At 49.9% G+C, this 25,621-nt stretch overlaps 1 pseudogene; it reads right to left on the reverse strand.

Annotated features, from left to right (window-relative positions):
* Positions 1-22,599: 22,599 nt before the first annotated feature.
* On the reverse strand, positions 22,600-23,172 carry LOC135460935 (olfactory receptor 14J1-like; annotated as a pseudogene).
* Between the last annotated feature and the right edge of the window lie 2,449 nt (positions 23,173-25,621).

The following is a 25,621-nucleotide window of genomic DNA, read 5'->3' on the forward strand; positions in this document are numbered from 1 at the left end:
GACCTCTGCCATGTGATGTCACAGACTCAGTTCTATGATGTCATAGTTCTTGATGACCTCACATAACCCACTCTGTAGCCTCATGTTGCCAGATGATCAATCGTGTACACCAGGTTTGCTGACATCTGGAGCTTTTTCTCCAAAACCCCAGATCTATGGAAACCACACAATGCCCATTGTGTGAGAAGGGGGAACTGGAAGTACACCAGCCTCAGTGTCCCGCAGCTCAGCCAGGTGTCGCAGACATCTTTTCATTAAAATCCTTTCATTAGGATTTTTCCTGCTGAAGCTGAGAAGTTTCAGCAACAAATGTAAACAATGGTTATCTGCTGCTATGGAATGCAACAGGTGGATCCGTGATTGGTCTCCTGTGGATGTTTGGATGTACTGACCAGTCACGGCAGAGCTGGCTCTCGCTCTCTCTCTGAGACACAGATCTTTGTCATTAATTCTTTCTTTTTCTATTTTTAGCTTAGCTAGCCTTCTGAGAACCTTTTTCTTTTATTTATTTTAGTATAGTTATAGTGTAGTATATATATATAATAAAATAATAAATCAAGCCTTCTGATCATGGATCAACATTCTCGCCTCTCTTTTCGCCTGCAACCCTTGTGACATATGAATGGGGATACAAGCATCATAACGTCACCCCAGGACACAATGTCACACCCAGGCCCACTGGAACATTGGGGTCCACAACCACCAGGGACCACCAGAGAGACCTCCAGGACACCAGAATGCATGGGTAAAGGGGAAGGGAAATATGTTACTGATTTTGGGGAAACCATTATCATATTTATGTTTAGTCTGGGAAAATCAATGAATATGTGTGCAAAATACAGAAAATTAACAAAAATTTTCCTGTTCTCAGCATGCACAGCTTTGGGAGGAGCTACCCCCCATGCATCCAGCTGAATAAAGAATACTGCTTCTCAATGCTACAGTAGTGTTAAGGATTTTTCTGTTTTACCAAATTTTTGGTAACACTCCCACTGCCAAGGAAAGCTCTGTCTCCTGCTGTTCACAAACAGAGAAGGGCTGGTGGCAGATGTGGGGGTTGGAGGCAGCCTGGGGCACAGTGATCATGAAATAATCAAGTGTTCAATGTTCTGGGAAAGAAGGAGGGGCAGCAACAAAACTTCTGCACTGGAATTTGGAAGGGCAGACTGTGGCCTATTTAGGATGCTGATTTGGGGAGCACCAAATCAGGTACTGATTGTTTTAAGGGAAACATCCCTTAAAAACAAGGGGGTCAGGAAGAATAGACACATTTTAAGAAAGCAATCTTAAGGGGGAAGGAGCAGCCTTTCTCATTGTGCCAAAACATGATCTAGTAAGGATAAGGACTGTCCTGGCTTCCCATCAGCCTTTCTGGGAACTCAGGAGAAGAAAGGACCAGAATTGCAGGAAGTGTATAAGGATGTCATTAGGTTATGAAGAAAGTGAAGTTGAGAGGTGAAAGCTCCATTAGAATTTAACCTGGAGGCATGTCTAAAAAGAATGAAAAATGTTTTTATTAAAAAATTTATAGCAACGGAAGGGAGAAGGAGGGAGAATAAAGTAACTGAGAATAAGTAAAAGACAAAGCTACTTAATATCTTGTTTGTCAATTTTCAGTATTTGGACAGGTTGCCCTCAGGACAAATGTTCTCCTGAGCTGGCAGATGGGCACAGGGAGCAGAACAGGCCCCTGTAATCCAGAAGGAAGCAGTTGGTGACCTGGTGAGCCACTCAGATGCTCACAGGTGTCACTGGGAGCAGATCGGATCCATCCCAGGGGGATGAGAGAGCTGTGGATGAGCTCCCCAAGCTACCCTCCATCATTTACCATCAGTGCTGGCTCAGCAGGGAGGTCCCAGAGCACTGGATGTGCCAGTGTGAGCCCATCCCCAAGAAGGGCTGGAAGGAGGAGCTGGGGAACTCCAGGCCTGTCAGCCTGACCTGGGTGCCCGGCAAGGTTATGGAACAGATCACCTTGAGTGCCATGACAGGGCACCCATGGGATGGCCGAGGGATCAGAGCCAGCCAGCATGGATTTAGGGGTGGCAGGTCCTGCCTGACCAAAGTCTCCTTTTATGACCTGGTGACCCACCTGTGGATGCAGGAAAGGCTTTGGATGTTGTGTGCCTGGACTTCAAAGCCTTTGACACTCTCTGACAGCATTCCCTGGAAAAGCTGCAGCCCACGGCTTGGGCAGGTTCCCTCCTCACTGCGAGATTTGAGGGCTGGCTGGAGGCTGGGCCTAGAGAGTGGTGGGGATGGTGCAGCACCCAGCTGGTGTCCAGGCACTGGTGCTGTCCCCCAGGGATCTGTGTTGGGCCCAGTCCTGTTTAATATCTTCACTGATGATCTGGGGGAGGGGATCGAGTCCACCATTCACAAATTGCAGATGGCACCAAGCTGGGTGTGAGTGTGGATCTGCTGGAGGGCAGGACAAGAAGACACAGCCTTAAGCTGCACCAGGGGAGGTTCAGACTGGGCAATAGGAAGAAGTTCTTCACAGAAAGGGTCAGTGGGAACTGGAATGGGCTGGCCAGGGAGGAGGTGTTCGAGTCACTGTCCCTCCCCAGGGGAACTTAGTGGCATGGTCTGCATGACAAGGCAGTATTAAGGCATTGGTTGGACTTGATGATCCCAAAGGTCTTTTCCAGCCTATTTGATTCTGTCATTTTATGATGACTGGAGCACTCAGGGGCCATTGTGACACCGCAGGGCCTAGTGGAACTAATAGGACCATGGTGACACTGTGCAGCCCCATAGAACTAGGGGTACACTGTTGTGCTGTGAGGCCAAATGGACCCAGGGGGTGCATCATGACACTCTGGGTGCTCATGGAACCACAGAGACCATTGTGACACTGCAGGGCCTTGTGTAACCAAGGGGTTTCACTATTTTGGCACTGCAAAACCAAGGAGACCATTGGGAGACTGCAGGGCCCAGTGGACCAAGGGGACGTTGTGACACTGCAGGATCCTGTGTAACTAATGGGCCACTGTGACAGGATGGGGCCTCAAGGAATCTGGAAGAATGTTGTGACACTGTTTGGCCTTGTGGAAACAAGGAGTCCATTGTGACACTGAGGGGACTCATAGAAACACAGAGACCATGGTGACAGTGTGGGACCTCATGTGACCATGGGGCCATTGTGACACTCTGGAGCCTCATGGAAACAAGGGCCCACTGTGGAACTGCAGCACCAATGAGCACATTATGACACTGTGAAGTCTCACAGAACCAATGGGTCAACTGTCACATTTTGGGGCCCTGTGGAGCTAAGGAGACCAATGTGACAGTGCAGGGCCTGGTGTAACCAAAAGGCCGTTATGACACTGAGGGGCGCCATGGAACCAAGGACATTTTTGCAGATGACACCAAACTGGATGTGAGTGTGGATCTGCTGGAGGTCAGGAGGGCTCTGCACAGTGCCTGGGACAGGCTGGATCCAGGGCCCAAATCCAACAAGGTGAGGTTTAACAAGTCCCAGTGCCGGGTCTTGCACTTTGGCCAAAACAACCCCTGCAGCACTACAGGCTGGGGACAGAGGGGCTGCACAGCAGCCAGGCAGAGAGGGACCTGCAGACACTGATGGACAGTAGGCTGGACATGAGGCAGCAGCGTGCCCAAGTGGGCAAGAAGGTCAATGGCTCCTGGCCTGGATCAGGAATGGTGTGGCCAGCAGGAGCAGGGCTGCTGTACTCAGCACAGATCTGTCCCCAGCTCTGCACACAGACATTGCTGCTGCAGCTCCAGAGAAGGCAACAAAAGGGCATCTCTGAAGAAAACTCTGCTGGGAGATCCTTTATTTCTATTAAAGCCACCAACAGTGCAGCTCCTATTGACACAGTCAGTGGCTCCAGGGAAGGTGGAGAAAAACAAAATGAGAAATGTCAAAACAATGCTTTTATTTTATGGACAATATTGAAAAATTAATACACAGGGGAAAAAAAGAACAAAGCCAAAAGAACTATCAAAGATTATTTATATTACAAATTATTTATATTATGAATTAATTATATTACTTGGCCTGTCTCTCCTGCAGCCCCGGCACTGCCACCCCCAGGGCTGTGCCCAGCCCCGAGAGCACTCAGGCCCTGCAGCAACACCAGGGCCACCAGGGCAGTGGGGCAGGGCCACAGCAGCAGCACTGGAAACACCAAGTGCTGCTGCTGCTGCTGGGCACAGCTGTGGGGTCAGCACTGATATGCCCCAGCTCTGCACACAGACATTGCTGATGCAGCTCCAGAGAAGGCAACAAAAGGGCATGTCTGCAGAAAAGTTTGCTGGGAGATCTTTTAGTTCATTTAAAGCCACCAAGAGCGCATCCCCTCATTGACAGAGTCTGTTGCCACAGGGAAAGTGTCATGGTTTGAGCCTGGCACAGAGCCAGTGCCCCCATGAAAATGCCCTCACCCTGGTGTCAGCTGTGAGATGTGACCAGGAATAAGCAAAACAGGCTCCAGCTTAAACATAAAGAACACTTTATTACCTAAACTACAGGAAAATAGGGAAAAACTATAAGGAAAAGAAAAAAAATTGAAAACCTTACAAAAAATCACTTTCCTCCTCCCCACTACCTGACTTTCCCAATCCGATACATTCTCCCAAATCACCAACTGCCCAGCCTGGCACCACACTTTAGTATACTCAAACTTCAGTTCATGGAGAGGAGAGGAGTCCTTCTTGTTCCATAGGCTTCCCCTGGAAACACACTGAAACCTCGTGTGCTTCCCTGTCACTTCGGCACCGCCCGGAAAAAGTCCTTTTGCCGCTTGTGACATCTTCCTTCCATGCCCAGTGCTCTCACCACCGTGCATGGCCAGAGCTGCTTTTAGGGTTGTCTTTCAAGGATGCCTTGTCTCACTCCAAAAAGGCACAGTCTCTGCTTTGGGACATCTGTCCCCCCCATATTTTTCCAACCCCCTGGGGCCGGGGGGTCCTCACGATGAACCCTCCTGGTTCTGAGCCACTGCTTCCCCCTAAGTGCAGTCTCTGTGTCACAGGAACAAACTGAGTCCATGGCCACAAGAAAAGTCCAGCCAAAAGGCCACTCCAAATCACCTCTCCCCATTCAATCATCTCCACGTTCTTCGGGCCAGGTCCTTGTCTCATCTCATCTCTTATCTCCCTTCTTATTCAGCTTCGAGGAGGATTAGCATTTTTGCAAGGCCCCAATCATGAAAGAAAGGGGTTAAAACTTTCAGTCTCTGTCTGTCCCGGAGCTGCGGCACTCCCACACACGCTGCTCCGGCCGGGCACTCTTCCCCCCCCTTCTCCTCCTGGGCCAGCTGCTATCACATTCGGTGTCGCCGGCTCTCATCTCTCCCTCCTGGGGAGGGGGGGGAATGTCTGCCCAATGTCTCTTGGGGCTCCTCCACCCTTCCATCCTTGAGGGCCTTCTCACCCCCATCTCTGTCCAGGCCCCAGGCCTACCGCATGGCTGCCCCTCCCCCGCCCAGCAGCAGCGGCTGGACAGGGGAGGGAGATCTGATCTCTTCGCCTTGACGTCCCAAGAGAGCCTCCCAGGGCCAGAGCCCCCCTTTTTAACCCCTGTGTATTCTCGGAGGTGTGTCCAAACCCCACTGGCTACACCAGGTGTCAGTATCAAACTCCGAACATCCATTGGTTTGACCACAGCATCCCAGAATTCCCACTTCTTCCTGGTCAAACCACCACAGAAACAAAATGAGAAATGGCAAATGGTATGGTTTTACTTTGTTAACAATATGAAAAAATTAAAACAAAGAAAACAGATCTTCAAAATGAAAACAACAAGAAGTATCAAAAATAAGTTTTATTACAAGTGATTTGCAGAAATTGACCAACAGTTTAATGTTTCTGTAACCATCCAGTCATCAGTCCCCGCACTTCAGCCTTGAGCTCCTGGTTCCTCAGGCTGTAGATGAGGGGGTTCAGGGCTGGAGGCACCACCGAGTACAGAATTGACAGGGCCAGATCCAGGGATGGGGAGGAGATGGAGGAGGGCTTCAGGTAGGCAAATACTGCAGTGCTCACGAACAGGGCGACAACAGCCAGGTGAGGGAGACATGTGGAAAAGGCTTTGTGCCGCCCCTGCTCAGAGGGGATCCTCAGCGCGGCCCTGAAGATCTGCACATAAGAGAAAACAATGAACACAAAACAGCCAAATGCTAAACACACACTAACAGCAATTAGCCCAAGTTCCCTGAGGTTGAACTGTGAGCAAGAGAGCTTGAGGATCTGTGGGATTTCACAGAAGAACTGGCCCAGGGCATTGCCATGGCACAGGGGCAGGGAAAATGCATTGGCCGTGTGCACGAGACCAGTGAGAAAGGCACTGGCCCAGGCAGCTGCTGCCATGTGGGCACAAGCTCTGCTGCCCAGGAGGGTCTCGTAGTGCAGGGGTTTGCAGACGGACACGTAGCGGTCGTAGCACATGACAGTCAAAAGGAAATACTCCATTGTAGCATAGAAAACAAAGAAAAATACTTGAGCAGCACATCCTTTGTAGGAGATGTCCCTGGTGTCCCAGAGGGAATTGTGCATGGCTTTGGGCACAGTGGTGCAGATGGAGCCCAGGTCGCTGAGGGCCAGGTTGAGCAGGAAGAAGAACATGGGCGTGTGCAGGTGGGGGCCGCAGGCTACGGCGCTGATGATGAGGCCGTTGCCCAGGAGGGCACCCAGCAAGAGGCAGAAGTGCAGGAGCTGCAGCTGCCGTGTGTCTGCCAATGCCAGCAGGAGGAAGTGCCTGATGGAGCTGCTGTTGGACATTTGCGCAGTCTTGGCATGGGGATCTGTAAAAAAAGTAACCATGGAATAGTTGGGTTTGGAGAGGACTTGAAATATCCCAGCACAGCGTGGGGGCACTTTCCCCCCTCTGCCTGCCCAGGGCTCTGCTGCCTGGAGCTGTCCCTGCCAGCAGCTGCTTCCCTGAGTCCAGGGCTGGGCGCTGCCAGTGCTGCCAGAGCCCAGCCAAGCCCGGGAGGCTCAGCTCTGCCCTGCAGACCCCTCCCAGCTCTGGCACTGCCCAGGGGCAGCTCTGGCTCTGAAGGCTGTGATCCAACATCAGTGCAACCCTGAGGAGGCTGAAAGAGTGACATTGACACTGCCTGTGAAGGGTCATGTGCTGATTTCTGTCACTGCCTGCTTTATTCAGAGCTGAGATAAATTTTTTTACTTTTTCTAAACATGAACCGAGAAATGAATATCTATGTGCAATTTCCCATCCCAGCAAACCAAAGCAGTAGAATAATAAATTTTTCCCTTTTATGCAGCCCCTGCCTTGCAGTGCTCCCTGTATAATCTACTTGGAAATGTTCTGCGGTTAATGGAAATGTCCTGCTGGGATGGGAGCAGTCCTGGACAATGCAGCATCCTCACCACACAAAGAAAACACTTCCACCTTACCAGCTGTCTCCTCCCACCCAGACCTTGTCCCCCAGTGCTGGGAGTACCTGCCAGGGCTGGCTGAGAGCTGTCCCTGGCAGGCAGCAGAGTCCCTGCCCCAGCACAGTGCCCTGGGCTGCAGGACCCTGCTCTGCAGGACAGCCCTGGGCACCCCTGGCTGCTCTGCACAAGAGACAATCAGAGAATGTACTCACAGGGTCTGTAGGCATTGGGATGTTCCAGCTTTAGGAGATGGCTCCAGGAGCTGCAGCTGCACTGTCCTGCAGCCAGAGCTTCCTGAGCCAAGGGCTGGCAGTGATTCTGCCCCAGGCACTTCTCAGCACCTTCCCAGCCCTGACTGATTGAAGCTCTCTGTGCCTCTGTGCTGTGCCCCAGGGTGGCTGCAGGCAGTGCCCCAGCTCTGCTGGGCTGGCAGAAGAGCTGCTCATCAAGAGAAATGTGCTTTTGAAGCTTTGCTTGGTTACCAGGAGCTGCCTCTGTGCCAGGCCCAGCTCAGCAGCACAGACACAACACAAGGAATTTAATGAACCTCTGGAGCTTTGTGCTCAGGCCCTGAACATCAGTCCCTGAGAGGGAGCTGAAGAAACCTCTCCAGAACTCCAAGTCAGAATCCAACTCCAAATTTTCTTGGACTTTTAATGGGTCCCACTGAGGGACACAACCGAGAAAGTGTCTCCAGGCCCCAGGCAGAGCAGAGAACTGGAGGCAGTGATGACAGATGGGGACAAAGAGAAGCCAAGTCTTGGTGCCCTTGGGCACAGCAGGGTCTATTCCACCAAGGGCTGTGAGGAGACACCTTGTCCTGAGGCCCTGGGGCCTCCTGGCACAGCCCCAGCCAGGCTGGGCACTGTCAGCCCCTTGTCCTGCCCTCAGCATCCCCCCCTAGCCCACATCCCAGTGGCCTCAAGGATCTGCTGGAAGGAGTCCCTGGGGAGCCTTGCTCAGGAATGGCCCTGGGGGCTCCCTAATGCTCCCTATAGGGACTGCAGGTTTTTCAAAGGACTTTGGGTTTGCCTTTTGCCTTGGAGTCACTGAGAGGTTTGTGCAATCCTGGCCTCCCATTATCTGCTGTAATTAGTCCCTGGAGAGGGACTAATGGGGCTCATTAATACTTCAGGGTACTTCAGTTATTTTAAGGTACTTGGTGTTTCCTTTTTGATACAGACTCTCTGAGATGTTTCTGCAATCATGGCCCCAATTATCTGCTTTAACGAGTCCCTTGAGAGCTTTGTACTGACACTCAGTGGGGCTCAGTAATACTTTGAGTTACTCAAGGTTTTAAAGGTACTTTGGAATTTCCTTTCTACACTGAGCCTCTCAGAAATTTTTGTGCCATCCTAGTCTCCAATTCTCTCCTCCCAGGAGTCCTTTAGGACTGAGGAGCCTGTGTTGGAGATCGACCTCAGTGAGACCTATTGGTGCCGTGAGAACTTTGGGGTTTTCCACTGACTTTGACTCCTGGAAAGGTTTGTGCAATCTCCCGTCAGGCCCAGGGTTCAAGGGCTCAGCTCCAAATGCACCACGGGGCTCATTAGGATCAAGCAAGGCCTGACAAACCATGGCTCTGCCTTGATTTCCCTGTGGTCTAGTTCAGTTCAGCTGGAAGTTTTCCTTTTGCAGTTATGAAGAAATATTTCAATGAGCTTCTAAGAAATATGTATTCCTATTTTAAAGAGTGTTTTTTATAACTGTTCTCTTTAGAGAAGAGGTGGTTGCAGTATTCCATGATTGATATTGATCCAGTGTCTCTCCTAAGGACTACTGGCCAGGTCAGTGATGTTGTACCTTGGAGCTCACCCAGTATGGACAACCTTGGCCCACATTCCCCAACCCCGTGTGAGAAATGATTTTCACTTTCAAAAATGTAAATGCTTTATTAAGACCTTATCAAAATACAACAGAAGACTGCATAAAGAAAAGAATACAGCACCAAGAGCAAAGAATTCAGTCACTGTGTCTCATCTACAAAATGGATGTTTTGTCTTTTAAACCTCTAGCCCCTCCCAAAATCTTGTCAATCAACTCCTTCTTCCCTTTCCAGTGGTGGAGATCACTGTCTTACACCTTGATTGGAGGTCAGTTGCTGCCATAGTAACAAGCCCACCCTCCCAAATGCCCCAACTAATGAGGCCATCCTGTGATAACAATGCAAGGGGGAGGGGAAGGATAACTATACATCTACAAAATTATCCTTAACATATATTTAATATTCACCCCTTAATCGTGAGAGCCAACCATAGAATTACTCATCTATAAAAAGCCTCCCTTTTCTTTTTTATAAGTCATTTTGCTTGAACAATTATGTGTAAAATTTTATCTCTCTCTTGAACGAGTCATACCAGCATGTGTTGATGTGGGCAAGGACAGTGGGAATGGGAGAAAAAAACCTCAGGAATTCCTTAGACACACTTATTTGGAATGGACAAAAGGGCATCCAAGAGGTCCAGTATGGCTTTGAGTCCCATCTACCATGCCTATGTGACTGCTACCCATAGTCAGTGTATCTTAGGGGTGAGTACAGAGGCCAACTCGGTCCTGCCCTCCAGTCCCTGTTGAATTAAAAGACAACTGAGGAATGATAGAGGTCTGGTATGGCCTTGGGCCCCCACCTTACTATGCCTGCGGGGTTGCTACCCACAGCAGGGCTATGGAGCCTTCTTGGTAGCAAACAAAGGGGCCAACCTGGTCTTGCCATCCTTCCTTTGTCTTATTTTCTTAAAGAAGCTGTCCCATTACCTTTTACAGCCCCATGTGTACTTCTCCTCAACACATGCTGGTAATTTTCCCCTGTTAAAACAGGAAGACAATTCTCAAGCTGCTTGGTGGAACCTTGACTCTGCCTTTTGAGCATCTTGGTGTTTTTCTGGTTGTCTCTCAGTCTCTGCTTGAAAGTCAATCTTGTTTGACCAGTCCTGGTTGTTACAGACCACTCTTTGGGTTCTTCTACTGGGCCTTTGACTCTGTTGCCACGAGTCCATCCCCCTGTGCAGTTCTCACGGCCGATTTGGTGGTGACCAGTACCTGAAAGGGACCTTCCCACTGAGGAATTAGAGCCTCATCTCTCCATGGCTTGATCGTCACCCAATCCCCAGGATTAATATTATGGATTCTGAAATCCAGGATGGTAATTTGAGGAATTGCCCCTTTATGTCTTAGCCCTTCTAAGGTTTGTGCTATGGACATCACTTATTTCTTGGCATTGGCTTCCCCTTCCTTATAGGTGGCAACCTTCTGGGGTGAGGTCAGGAAGGCTAACTCAAACATCATTTCATAGGGTGAGACACCCAGATCTGACTGGGGTTGGGTTCTAATTCTTAGTAAGGCCAAAGGGAGACATTTTATCCATGACATTTGTGTTTCAATCATCAGCTTAACAAGAGCTCTTTTAAGTGTGATTCATTCTTTAAACCCTACTGGAAATCTGTGGATGCCATGGAGTGTGTAATTCCTATTTCACTCCCAGGGCCTGAACAACTTTCTGCAATATCTTTGATATGAAATGAATTCCCCCTTCTGCATCAATCCTGTTTGCCATCCATATCAGGGAATGATTGATTGTAGAAGTGTTTTACTCACAACATTGGCATTGGCTTTCACAGTGGGTACCACCTCTTCCCAATGAGTCACATGGTCTACTATCACTGCCAAAAATCTTCCACTGTTGTACCTGGGGAAGCTTGCTAAAGTCTACTTGGATAATTGGAAAGGGTCCTAAGGCTAGTTCTCGCCCTCCTCTGCATGTTTTCCTCATGATTTTCTTATTCGCGTGTTGACATATCACAAACATATGAGCCTTTTCCACTGAATTCCTGCAGTGAAGAGCTCTAGAAAGAAGAAGCCTCTGGAACAGTAAAATTCAACAGTACCTCCAAGTGGCTGATGATCCATCCCCATCAGAGCAGCAATGAACAGAAATGGGCACAGCTTTTTGGCTGCCCCAGCTCTGGGATGGGCCCTGGGCTGGAACAGGAGCAGCTCTTGAGGGCCCCAAGGTTGGGGCTCTTCTGCTGCCCCTGGCAGATGGGATGGCAGCAGGGGCTGCAGAGCTCTCAGCACCTCAGCCTGAGGGGAGCAGGGCAGCCAGGGAGCCTCCTTTGGCCTTGGCCAAGCACCTTCCCCCATGGCTGGGGCTGAGTCCTGTGGCAGTTGCAGCTGCTGCTGTGCCCTCGCCAGGGGCTGAGGCCGTGGGGCAGTGCCCAGAGCAGCCTGGCCTGAGCAGAGCTGTGGGGCCAGAGCCGGCTGGGCTGGGCTGGGGAGAGGCCCTTGGTGCTGCCCAGAGCTCAGGGCAGCTGGCAGAGCTTGAAGGGAGCTGGGCTGGGCTCAGAGAGCCTGGCCCAGAAACCATCAGTGTCCATCTCAGCCTGGCTGAGCGTGCAAAGGCAGGACTCAGGCCAGGCCTTGTGGGGCAGGGCCAGTGCCTGTGCAAGGCATTGCAAACAGGCAAGTGGCCCAGAGAGGAGGATGCTCTGTGCCCTTGGTGACATGGACAGAGCAGGGAGGGGGCCCAGGACATTTGTCAGCACCAGCCTCTGTGCCCAGCCCTTGGCAGCCCTGGCTGCTGAGCCCAGCTTTGGCCTGGGCTGAGTTTGGCTGTGGCCCAGCTCCAATCCTCCTGCAGGGCTCAGGGCCTGTTCCCGGCCATGGCCAGCCCTGGCTGCCTCTCTGCTGGCTCAGAGGCTGGCAGAGCCCAGGGCAGGGCTGTCTGTGCAGCCCCACAGGTGCCAGGGGCTCTGCAGGAGCTGGCAGAGGCTGCCCAGTAGGGAGGCCATGGGGCACACCTCAGGGCACAAGTGGCACTGCCTGTTCATGGGCACACAGCTGATGTCTGCCTGGAAAGGGGCACAGGTTTTAACACCCTTGGTTTCATAATATACAAGCATATTTTTATTATCTATCTCATTTAAATACTTTTAAGAAATGGCAATTTTTTCCCGCCAGGAACAGGAATTTCCTGCGTCTAGTGGATCCTTTTAGTGATGGCAGGAGAAGAAATACTGATCTTCCCCTCTGCCTTTGCCATCAATATTCAGTCTAATATTTCATGACACTCCTTCTTTCAGATTTTTCCAGGTCTCCTGGATAAATGGCCATGTCGAAGGACATCACTTGACCAGCTGGATCTATTTCCCTTCCATTTCTCTCAGATTTCCTCCTCCAGATGCTTTCTGGTCATTTGAGTGCCTCGCAACTGACTGGGTTCATGCTTTGAACTTCAGGATGTTCCTCAATATTTCTGAAATTGAAATAAATATCACAATACTGAAAATCCTAATTAAATTTATAACTATCCTAGAATTACCTTTTCTATGTCTTTGTCTAAAACTCTTCCTGTACAGAAATCCCTGGGGGATGGTGGACATGTCAGATGCTGCTGAGACATCAAAGAGAGCTGAGGGAAAGCTGTGATGGTTATTAAACTGTTCTAATGTTCAACTTGTGTTTGTTAGCAATAAACCTTTCTGTGCCTCTGAGTGTCACCAGGCCCTGAGCCCAAAGGACACAAACCTGATGAGTTGTGGTTCCCACTGCAGGGGCTGCACTTGCACCTTGGCTCTGCACAGGAGAGCTCTTCATCCCCTTTCTCTCTTTTTCGCCCTCTGGGCATGGAGGGAGCTCCTCACTTCAGCCTGTGACTCATGTGTGCAAAGAGTAAATCTGGGCAGAATTGGGGCAGGGAGGGTTTGGGGGGGACGTTGGGATCTGTGCTGGGCACAGAAGGTGTTTTCCATTGCTCCACAGAGAATGTCTGCTGTGGAAAGTGGATTTAATATCCAGCAGAGGAATGACTTTTGCATTTGATGGAGCTGTGCCTTCCCTTGGCTTTGTTGGCTGACAAGAAATGAACATCCCTCTGTGTCTCGGGCAGCTCCTTCTCCAAGGAAAGCAGGTGGGAGTTGGAGCCAAGGAGCTGAAAGCTGCAGGTGCAGCCTGGTCTGGAGGGAGCTCAGATTTGCACAGGGCTGCTCTGAGTGCCAGGGCTTGGTTGGGGGAAATGGAGGGGTGGGGGTAGAGAAAGAGTCTGATTGATTGTCTGCCGTGAAGGGTCTTGATTTTAATATCTATTCCAACTGCATAAGGAGGTACTTGGATTCAGCATCAGTTGGAGACTGCACATATCAATAAATTAACAGGATTAAAACAAACTTAAATGGGACATAAAAAATATTTTCTCGCTGGTTTTTTAAATATCATATATTCACTTTGAATACACTACTGAGATCTACTTAAATACAAATGATTTTAAAACGGAAATCAAATTATTCCCAGAAGCTTGGCTTGTTAAAGTGTTCTGAATGCTAATGAACCCTGGGACACTGAATTCCTGCACTGAAGAGCTGCAGGCTGAACAAGCCCCTGGAGCAGGAAAATTTAGCAGCAGCCTCCAAGTTGCTGCGGATGTCAGCAGCCCCCACTGAGGCCATCCCTGCCCAGAGACCGTGGGGGAATGGGCAGACAAGGAGAGCGTCCCTGGGGCTGGGGCAGCACAACTCAGAGGCAACAGGGGCTCCAGCTGGGAAATGGAGTGTGGAATGTGGCTGGGAAAGCCCTGCCTGAGCCAAGCAGGACAGACAAGCCCTGACTCCCATCGCCCAAACAATTCTCTCAAGAAGACATTTAAAAGGAATTACAATAATTTTGTGTCCTCAGAGTTGGATGCACTGGAGAAATACCAACAATGGATTGTCAGGACCTCAAAACAACAAGCAGCCTTTAGTGGGAACTGTAGAAAATCAGAGAAACTTTGGCAAAAGTTTATGACATTGCAGTGGTTTTGGTTTGTTAGTTTAAGATTTTTCTATTCTTGAGATTTCTTATTAATGTATTGATCAGTGTGGTGGGTTTGCGTGTTGGTTAAATATTTATGCATTTGTTTTGTTGTGAGATAGGACTATGAGAAAGGTCAAGTAGACTAAGGGTATAAAGAAAATTTCTCTAAAAGCAGCCTACAGAAAAAAGGCAGTAAGAATTAAAATAAACTCTTCGTTGCAATTTTTCTTTCTTTACAACTTTTTCTTTTTACTGACAATGTAAAGGAACTAAACTTACAATTTCTAGTTAATTTACTATTTCTAGGATGGTCTTTTTCTTATATTACTTTGGGAGAGAAGTTTTTCTTGTAAAGATTAAGGAATTTTTTTTTATATGAGGAAAAAAAGGGGTTTTTGGTTCCTAATTTTTTCATGGATAACAGTTTTCTGGGGAACTTTGTTATTGTGAAGTTCTTTTTATTGCTACAAACTTTTTTACAGCTTATTGATGGAGCGTGTTGACTTATGGAGTGTTGTTTAAAAGATGAGTTATTTAAAGGTAAAAATTTTTATTATTTACTTTTAACATTATTTTTATCTCTGAGAATAGAGATCTTCTTTTGGGGATTCTGGATTTCTTTTTTTTTTCCTTGTTTAAAATTTTATGAAATTACAGTCATTTTAACATTTGTTTATTTTAATGTGGAGGCTTTTCTTTGATATGAATTTGAAATTTTTTAATTGTTTTATGTGTTATAAAGAAAAAGAGGTTTTTATTCGTAGTTTGTTAGAGGATTTTAACTTTTAGATTAAGGTACTTTTTTTCTTCTTTTTTATTTAGGATATAACTTCTTTACTGACTTTGATGGTTTTATGGGTCTTTTTATATGCTTATATTTTGTTTTTTTCTTTTACTTGAGGGGGGATTGAAGTATTGAAAGGATTAACACCTTGCCCACCTGTAATTTGAAGTGGAAATTGTGGTTGGGTTGTGTTAAAATTGGTTTTATGGCTGGTTTTAGGATTTTTTATTGTCTTTAATTTTAGTTTCAAGGTTATTTTTTGTGGGTTGTAGGTTGTAGGAGGTTTTGGTGTGCCTTGTATTGGGTGGAGGGGACTTGTTGGTAAGATTTTAATAGCTGTGGCTGGCTTTGTTCTGGTTGGGGTTTTGTAGCCTCTTTTGTATTCCTGTTTGGTAGTTGTTAGGGTTTGGTTTGGTTTGGTTAGAATAGGGCTGGTGGGAAGGGGGTCCTGGGGAAGGGGGAAGGGGCTCGGCCCATGGCATGGTTGCTTGGTTTGGTTTGGTTTGGTTTGGTTTGGTTGAGAAGGGGGCCAGGGCCTGTCACAGACATCTTTTATGAAAAATCCTTTCCTTAGGATTTTTCCTCCTGAGAAGTTGGGAGGCCTTAGGAACAAAATGTAGACAATGGTTATCTGCTGCTGTGGAACGCAACAAGTGGATCTTTGATTGGCCCATGTTGGTTGTTTCTAATTAATGGCCAATCACAGTGAGCTGTCTTGGACAGAGAGTCCGAGCCACAAGCCTTTGTTATCATTCTTTCTTTTTCTATTCTTAGCTAGCCTTCTGATTAAATCCTTTCTTCTATTCTTTTAGTATAGTTTTAATATAATGTATATCATAAAATAATAAATCAAACCATCTGAAACATGGAGTCAGATCCTCGTCTCTTCCCTCATCCTAAGACCCCTGTGAACACCGTCACAGGGGCCAGGGCCCGCTGCTACTTTGTTGGCTGGAAAAGAAAGAGGAGGTTCCTGGGTTTTTTCATCTTTAACATATGTCTTTCACAGAGGCGTGTTCAGTATCTTAGTGGTTCAACAGATTGTCCGTTACACAAAAAGTTTTGTAGTACTTTTGAAAATTCTTCCCATGTCAAACCATGACAGACTTTCAATCAACAAAAAGCACTTCTCAAAGCATTGACTTCGCCCATTCAACTTCACAAACTCTAAGCCTGTTCAATTGAATGTTAATCAAAATTTGCAGGAGCGCAGAAGCAGAAGAAGACACAGAAAGAAAGACAAAAAAGAAACAGAGAAGCCCACACAAAGCTACCAACTCCTGGATTCCAGCAGTGTTCAGATAGAAATTCCAAGAGGGGGTAGGGTCAAGATGTGTGCGTGCCTTGTGGTCAGCCTTCAATACCTCTTGGTCTTCCTGGGCCCTTCCCCCAGGTGGGACTTGGGCTCATTTGGTCCCTCAGGAGCTGGGCTGGGGCTGCAGAGGTGGCTGTGGAGCATTGCCTGTGCTGTGCCAGGGACTGGCAGCCACTGCTGGGCTGGGATAGAGGCTCTGGGGGGATTGGGGTTCCAGGGCAGGGCAGGGCTGGGGTTCCAGGGCAGGGCAGGGCTGGACCTGCCCCTTCCTCCCCCACACACAAAATGTTTAGCGCCAACAATCTCCTCCAGTCTGTCACAATAGGCAATGTTGGCAATGTTGGAGGTGAAATCCCAATTCTGGCCATGTCCACCTGGACTAGAAGGACAGTTCTTTTCCATAGGAAGGGAAGCACAGAGCCCCAGTGTTTGGAAGGCAGGTGAGAGCCTCACTGGGCCAAGGCCAGCCAGACTTGTCAGGAATGGCAGATTCTGTCTGGGAGCGGTCTTTGGATATCGGAAATTTTGAAAGTGGAACCCCAGTCTTGGCCATAGGCACCTGGAGAAGCAGAACAATTCTTTTGCATGAGAAGGAAAGCCAAAAACCTTGCCCAGTGTTTTGTGGATAGAGGGGAAGTGAACCCCATGAAACCATTGCCAGCCAGTCTTGTCCTGGCAATATTCCTAAGGGAACAATCCCTGGATATAAGGAAATTTGGAGGTGAAATCCCAATTCTGGCCAGTGGTGCCTGGAGGAGGATGACAGATCTTTTCCATAGGAAGGAAAGCACAGAGCCCCAGTGTTTCAGCAGCAGATAAGAAGAGACCCCCAACATGCCAAAGTCAGCTGGACCAGTCAGGGAATCAAAGGGAGGCCAAACCAGCCGGACCCGTTCCTTCTTCCCTTGCTTTTATGAGGCCTTGCGATATCACCATGGTCCCCTCGGTTCCATGGGGCCCTGCAGTGTCCTAATGATGCTTTGATTCCATGGGGTCCAGCAGTGTGACAAGGGCCTCTATGTTCCAGAAGGTCCTGCAGTGTCACAATGGTTCCCAATGATTGCATGAGGCTCCTTAGTGTCACAATGGTGTCTTTGGTTCCCCAGACCTCACAATGTCATGTGACTCCTCTATTCCATTAGCCCTGCAATGCCAAAATGGACCTTTGGACCTTGGGGGTTTGCAGCGTCACAATGGTCTCCATCGGCTCCATAGTGTCACAATGGACCACTGATTACAGGAGGCCCCTCTGTGTCACCCTGGAGCTTTGGTTCCATGCAGCCCTGCAGTGTCACAAAGACCTCTTAGTTTCACCAGGCCCCACAGTATCACAATGGTCCTCTTGGTTCTGTGGATACCCCCAGGGTCACAGGGGTCTCACAGGTTCCATGAGGCCTCACAGTGTCACAATGCTTTGCATATTCCATGGGGCCTCACAGTATCACTATGGTCTCCATGATCCCATGAGTCCCCTCAGAGTAACAATGATCTCCTTGGTTCCATGATGCCTGCTCAGTGTCACAATGGCCCCTTGACTCCATGAGGTTTGAAGTCTCTTAATGGTCTCTCCAAGGTTCCATGAGGCCTTGCAATGTCACAATGGACCTCTGGCTCCATGGGGTCTCACAGTGTAACAATGGCTCCTTGGTTCCATGACACTTCAAAGTGTCATAATTGTCTCCAAGGTTCCAGGAGGACCAGTGGTGTCACAATGCACTCTTGGTTTGATGGGGCCCCTCAGTGTCACATAAATCCCTACACTACCTGGAGCCACACAGCATCAGTACAGTCCTCCATGATTCCATGAGGCCCCACAGTGTCACCATGGTCCCTTGATGTGACAAGGCCAGACAGTGTCACAATGGTCCCTTGGTCTCACAGGGCCCCACAGTGTCACACTGGTTCCTTGGTCTCACAGGGTCCCACAGTGTCACAATCGTCCCTTGGTTTCATGGGCCCTGTGCTGCTGCATTTCCCCCTCCCCTTCTCAGGCTGCCCTGCCAGCTGAGAAATGCTCCTTGGGCCTCGGCCTTGGCCAACAGCCCCTGGGCTCAGCTCCTCTGCAGCTCATCACAAACACTGTCTGCTCCAGGCGCTGCTGTTGCCCAACCAGCTCCTGCTTCCTTTACAAGCAGCCCTGGGAAATGTTTTTGTTCCCTCAGTGGCACAACATCGCTGTTGGTGCCAAGTGCGGCCAGGATGAACCATTGCTGGGCCTGAAGCCCCTCTCTTGGGGCCCTGCGAACAGCGTTCCAAAAGGAGCCCTTGGAGCTCTCCTGGCCCAGCGACTCCCTCTGAGTGGGGCCTCTCCCAGCTGGGAACTCTCCCATTTGCTGCACTCGGGGATCCCGAACAACCACAGAGCCTCGGCCGATCCCCCCACTCCTCCAGGCTCAACCCTTTGCCCACTGGGGAGATGCCAAAGGATCCACAGGGAGCATTTCCTGCCCTCAGGGGAATTGCTCACAGGTGCCTGGCACTGACTCTTGGTGTCTGTGTGCACACAGGAGTGCCTGTGCTGGGGAAATGTGGCAGAAGATTGTGACAAGAAATGTGACAAGAACAGACTGTCCCTGTGTGCCAAAAGATCAGTCAATGGGGTAAATATCCAGCCTGGCTGGGCAAAGAGGTTTTGGAGGAACTTAGGAATAAAAAGAGGATGTATCAGCTTTGGAAAGAGGGTCAGGTCTCTAAGGAAGTGTTCAAGAAGGCTGCTAGAGCATGCAGACAAAAAATTAGGCAGGCCAAAGCTCAGTTTGAAATTAGAATGGCGATTTCTGTAAAGGATAATAAAAAATGTTTTTACAAATACATTAATGCTACAAGGAAGGGTAAGACCAGCCTTTGTTCTTTATTGGACAAGGGCTGGGAACTTAGTATCTGAAAATGAGGAAAAGGCAGAAGTGCTTAATGCCTATTTTGCCTCAGTTTTTAGTGGGAAGATGACTCGCCCTCAAGACACCTGCCCGCCTGGACTGGTTGATGCTGTCAGGTAGCAGAATGGTCCCCCCATTATCCGAGAGGAGGCAGTCATACAACTATTGAAATGCTTGGATTTTCATAAATCTATGGGACCAGACGGGATCCACCCCAGGGTAATGAGAGAGCTGGCAAATGAGATTGCAAAGCCACTCTCCATCACTTACCAACAGTCCTGGCTCACTGGTGAGGTTATGGATGACTGGAAGCTGGCCAGTGTGATACCCATTCACAAAAAGGGTGCAAAGGAGGATCATGGTAATTATAGACCAGTCAGCCTGACCTCACTACCTGGCAAAATAATGGAACAGTTTATATTAAGTGCCATCACACAGAATTTACAGGATGGCCAGGGTATCAGACCCAGCTAGCATGGTTTTAGGAGGGGTAGGTCACGTTTAACAAACCTGGTCACCTTTTATGACCAGGTAACCCACCTATTGGATGCAGGGAAGGTTGCAGATATTGTTTACTTGGATTTCAGCAAGGCTTTTGACACTGTCTCCCACAGCATACTCCTAGACAAGCTGGCAGCCCGTGGCTTGGACAGAAGCACTCTTTGCCGGCTGCAGAACTGGCTGCATGGCCTGGCCCAGAGAGTGGTGGTGAATGGTGCTGCATCCAGCTGGCGGCCAGTCACCAGTGGTGTCCCTCAGAGGTCTGTGCTGGGGCCAGTTCTGTTTAATATTTTTATTGATGACATGGATGAGGGCTTAGAGTTTTTCATTAGCAAATTTGCAGATGACACTAAACTGGGAGCGTGTGTTGATCTGTTAGAGGGACAGAGGGCTTTGCAGAGGGGTTTGGAACGGTTGGATTTATGGGCAAAATCTAATGGGATGAAGTTTAATAAGTCCAAGTGCTGAGTCCTGTACTTTGGCCACAATAACCCCCTGCACCGTTATAGGCTGGGGACGGTGTGGCTGGACAGTGCTCAGGAGGAAAGGGACCTGGGGGTGCTGGTTGACAGTCGGCTGAACATGAGCCAGCAGAGTGCTGTGGTGGCCAAGAAGGCCAATGGCATCCTGGCCAGTATCAGGAATGGTGTGGCCAGTGGGAGTAGGGAGGTCATTCTTCCCCTGTACTTGGCACTGGTGAGGTCACACCTTGAGTATTGCATCCAGTTCTGGGCCCCTCAGTTTAGGAGAGACGTTGAGATGCTTGAGCGTGTCCAAAGGAGAGCAACGAGGCTGGTGAGGGGCTTGGAGCACAGGCCGTATGAATAACGACTGAGGGAGATGGGGTTGTTCAGCCTGGAGAAAAGGAGACTCAGAGGTGACCTTATCACCCTCTTCAACTTACTGAAAGGTGGCTGGGGTTGGTCTCTTTCTCCGAGCAACAACAGACAGAACAAGAGGACACAGTCTCAAGTTGCGCCAAGAGAGATAGAGGCTAGAATTAAGGAGGAAATTTTTCACAGAAGGAGTGGTAATACTGTAATCATTGACCCAGGGAAGTGGTGGAGTCACCATCCCTCGATGTGTTTAAGGGAAGACTGGATGTGGCACTTGGTGCCATGATCTAGTTGAGGTGTTAGAACATGGGTTGGACTCGATGATCTTAAAGGTCTCTTCCAACCTAGAAATTATGTGATTCTATGATTCATGGAACCAAGGATCCACTGTGACACTTCAGAGCCTGGGGGGACCAAAGGACCATTGTGACACTGCAGGGCCAAAGATCCAAGCGATTTTGTGATACCAAGGGGTTCTATGGAACCAAAGGGACATTGTGACATTGGGAGGCCCCATGGAACCATGGAGACCATTGGGACACTCAGGGGAACCGCGCTGACACAAAGTTGGGTGCAAGTTTAATCTGCTGGAGGGTAGGAGGGCTCTGCACAGGGCTCTGGACAGGCTGGATCCAGGGCCCAAAATCAGAAAGATGAGGTTTAAAAACTCCAAGTGCCAGGTACTGCACTTCGGCCACAACAACCACTGCAGCGCTACAGGTTGGGCACAGAGTGGCTGGAGAGCAGCCAGGCAGAAAGGGATGTACAGGGAGTGATGGACAGCAGGCTAGACATGAGCCAGCAGTGTGCCCAGGTGGCCAAGACGGCCAATGGCTCCTGGCTGGGATCAGGAATGCTGTGGCCAGCAGGAGCAGGGCAGGGATTCCTCCCCTGTGCTCAGCACTGCTTCAGCAGCACCTTGAGTGTTGTGTCCAGTTCTAAGCCCCCCGTGGTGAGCAAAAGGAACACATTGTACCAGGGAAAAGTAAAGAAAGCAAAGGTAAAGGCAAGGAAATGCTGAGGGCCGTTTGGGGGTGGCTGCCAGGCAGCCCTGGCTGTGAGCAACAGCGTCTGCAGTGGGACAGGAAACTCCCAGCTGATGGGAACAAACTTTCTGGCTGACTGCAGAGGCAGGGACAAAGCTGAGTGGTTTCCCTGCTGTCCCCCAGCCCTTGATGGCCCCAGGGGCTGATGGCATTTGTGCTCCTTCAGGTTCATGTCCCCAAATTAACAGCTTGGGGGTTCTCCTGCCTGCTCTGTGCAATGCAAACAGGGGCTGCTGAGCCAGTGCTGCCACGTCTGTGCCTGCAAGGATGGGGCACCTGTGTGAGCTGGGGGAGAGGCCAGGGCTGCAGAGGGGTGATGTTGTTGGCAGCTCCATGAGGACGCTCTGGGACGCTTCCCTGGGCTGTCCAGTGCACTGGGGATGGATCAGCCACTGCTCTTCTGCTCCTTCCCATCTGCCCCAGGGCCCTTGCAGGGCCCCAGCCATGCTGTTTGCCCCCAGCCTGCCCACGGCCAGCCTGGGGCTGCTCACAGGGGTTTTCTGTGCTGAGCATTGGCCTGGGTGTGTTCTTGAGAGAGCCTGGGCAAGGAGTCTGGAGCCCCCAGGCCCCCAGCCAGCAGTGCCCATGGCCTGTCCCTGCTGCAGCCCCGGCACTGCCACCCCCAGGGCTGTGCCCGGCCCCGAGAGCACTCAGGCCCTACAGCAACACCAGGGCCACCAGGGCAGCGGGGCAGGGCCATGGCAGCAGCACTGGCAACACCAAGTGCTGCTGCTGCTGGGCACAGCTGCTTGGCCAGCACTGATCTGCCCCCAGCTCTGCACACAGACATTGCTGCTGCAGCTCCAGAGAAGGCAACAAAAGGGCATCTCTGCAGGAAACTCTGCTGGAAGATCCTTTAAGTCATTTAAAGCCACCAAGTGCATAGCGTCTCATCGACACAGTCTGTGGCCACAGGAAAGATGGAAAGAAACAAAATGAGAAATGGAACAAAGAGTTGCTTTTTTTTGGACAATATGAATACCTAACACAAATGAAAAAATACCACCGAAACCAAACCAACAAGAAGTACCAAAGATGACTTTTATTACAAGCGTTTTGCAGAAATACCAGCAGTTTAATGTTTTTGAAATCATCCAGTCATCAATCTGCAGACTGCAGCCTTGAGCTCATGGTTCCTCAGGCTGTAGATGAGGGGGTTCAGGGCTGGAGGCACCACCGAGTACAGAACTGACAGGGACAGATCCAGGGATGGGGAGGACATGGAGGGGGGCTTCAAGTAGGCAAACATAACAGTGCTGTAAAACAGGGAGAGCACAGTCAGGTGAGGGAAGCAGGTGGAAAAGGTTTTGTGTTGTCCCTGCTCAGAGGGGATCCTCAGCACAACCCTGAAGATCTGCACAAAGGAGGAAACAATGAACACAAAACAGCCAAAAGCTAAACATATGGAGAACACAATAAGCCCAAGTTCCCTGAGGTAGGAATTTGAGCAGAAGAGCTTGAGGATCTGTGGGGTTTCACAGAAGAACTGGCCTAGGGCATTGCCCTAGCAAAGGGGCAGGGAAAATGTATTGGCTGTGTGCATGAGAGCAGTGAGAAAGGCACTGACCCAGGCAGCTGCTGCCATGTGGACACAAGCTCTGCTGCCCAGGAGGGTGCCATAGTGCAGGGGTTTGCAGATGGACACGTAGCAGTCATCGCACATGATGGTCAGCAGGAAAAGCTCTGTTGCAGTGCAGAAAATGAAAAAAAAAACAAAAACGATTGGGCAGCACATCCAGTGTAGGAGATGTTCCTGGTGTCCTGGTGTCCCAGAGGGAATTGTGCATGGCTTTGGGGACAGTGGTGCAGATGGAGCCCAGGTCGCTGAGGGCCAGGTTGAGCAGGAAGAAGAACATGGGTGTGTGCAGGTGGTGGCCGCAGGCTACGGCGCTGATGATGAGGCCGTTGCCCAGGAGGGCAGCCAGGGAGATGCCCAGCAAGAGGCAGAAGTGCAGGAGCTGCAGCTGCCAAGTGTCTGCCATTGCGAGCAGGACAAAGTGTCTGATGGAGCTGCTGTTGGACATTTGCTGTGTCAGGCCTTGGGGAGATGTTAATGGAGAAAAGTCAGTGACACTTTAGGACAATATTCTTCCAGCAAAATTAAAGACTTTTCTGACAGACTCTTCTGTTGTAACCCTTTGATACCCTCTAATTTTCTATCAGCTTTTCCTTTAGCTCCAAGTGGGAAGCCCTGGCTAATGTTGACTTAGTGGGACATCAGGTTCAGCGCAGCTACACACAGGGTTTTTATAATTCAGCCTTGCTCTGCAGATGTGGGAGGAGGACAGGGTCCTGTCCTCATTTTCCACTTTGAAACCCTGTTAAGACAGAAGGCTCTGTCAGCATCTGCACCGCCAGTGCCAGAGAGTAGGAATGGTAACACAGGAGGGGCTGACAGCTTTGGAGCCCCGGCCCTGAGGGCAGAGGCTTGGCTGGGACACAGGAAGAAGGGGGCTTGTTCAGAGGGAGCGGCTGCACTGGAGGGGATCCTGAGGAACTCTCTAAACTCTCCCTGCCACAGCATTGCTGGATTTTGTTTTCTCTCATTGCCCAATCTTCCCTCTGCTTCCTGGAGATTTCCTACCTGCAGGTGTTTCCCTGTGCCTGATCTCTCCTTGCCCACCACTCATAGACCCCAAATCTCTGTGCCCTCTCCTTGGCCTGACAGAACCCTGCCTGTTTGCAGGGCACTGGCTGGGGGCAGGTTCTGTTTGCAGCTTGGAGAAAGGACAGCTCAGACTGAGCCTGATGGCTCCATCAAAGGTGATGCTGCTGCTGTCGATGGGCAGAGTGGCTGAAAGCACTTTAGGGATCTACTACTGATCACTAAAAGGTACAATTTGGATGTCTCAGGCACTTGTCAAAATTAATAATAAACAAATCATAATCAGCTTTAAAAAATTATCTTCCCCTCCCTGCCACGGTACAATAGTAGGAAACTGAATCCAGAGTCTTCAGAAATTTACTCATTTTTTTAAAAAATCCTTGTCTTGGAAATATTCTATGACTGATCAAAAACCCTCAGCATGTCAGAGCTTTATGAACATTTCACCTCCCCTGCACCAGAAATACTCAGAATTGTACTCACAGTGTCTGTAGGCATTGGGATGTTCCAGCTTTAGGAGATGGCTTCAGGAGCTGCAGCTGCATTGTCCTGCAGCCAGAGCTTCCTGTGCAAAGGGCTGGCAGTGATTCTGCCCCAGGCACTTCTCAGCACCTTCCCAGCTCCGACTGATTGAAGCTCTCTGTGCCTCTGTGCTGTTCCCGGGATGGCTGCAGGCAGTGCCCCAGCCCTGCTGGGCTGGCAGAAGAGCTGCTCATCAAGAGAAATGTGCTTTTGAAGCTCTTCTTGGTTACCAGGAGCTGCCTCTGTGCCAGGCTCAACTCAGCAGCACAGACACAGCACAAGGACTTTAATGAGCCTCTGGATCTTTGTGCTCAGGCCCTGAACATCAGTCCCTGAGAGGGAGCTGAAGAAACCTCTCCAGAACTCCAAGGCAGAATCCAACTCCAAGCTTTCTTGGACTTTTAATGGGTCCCACTGAGGGACACGACTGAGAAAGTGTCACCAGACCCCAGGCAGAGCAGAGAACTGGAGGCAGTGATGACAGGTGGGGACAAAGAGAAGCCAAGTCTTGGTGCCCTGGGGCACAGCAGCAGGGTCTATTCCACCAAGGGCTGTGAGGAGACACCTTGTCCTGAGGCCCTGGGGCCTCCTGGCACAGCCCCAGCCGGGCTGGGCACTGTCAGCCCCTTGTCCTGCCCTCACCACCCCCCTAGCCCACATTCCAGTGGCCTCAAGGATCTGCTGGAAGGAGTCCCTGGGGAGCCTTGCTCATCAATGGCTCTGGGGACTCCTGAATGCTCCCAGGGCCTGCAGTTTCTTCAAAGGACTTTGGGTTTGGCTCTTGCCTTGGAGTCTCTGAGAGGTTTGTACAATCCTGGCCTCCAATTATCTGCTGTAATTAGTCCCTGGAGAGGCTTTGTCAGTAACAACACTCAGTGGGGTTCATTAATACTTCAGGGTACGTCAGTTTTTTTAAGGTACTTGGTGTTTCCCTTTTGATACTGACTCTGTGAGAGGTTTGAGCAATCATGGGCCCAATTATCTG

Source organism: Zonotrichia leucophrys, unplaced genomic scaffold (genome assembly GCF_028769735.1).
Source record: "Zonotrichia leucophrys gambelii isolate GWCS_2022_RI unplaced genomic scaffold, RI_Zleu_2.0 Scaffold_130_127662, whole genome shotgun sequence".
Lineage (NCBI taxonomy): Eukaryota > Metazoa > Chordata > Aves > Passeriformes > Passerellidae > Zonotrichia > Zonotrichia leucophrys.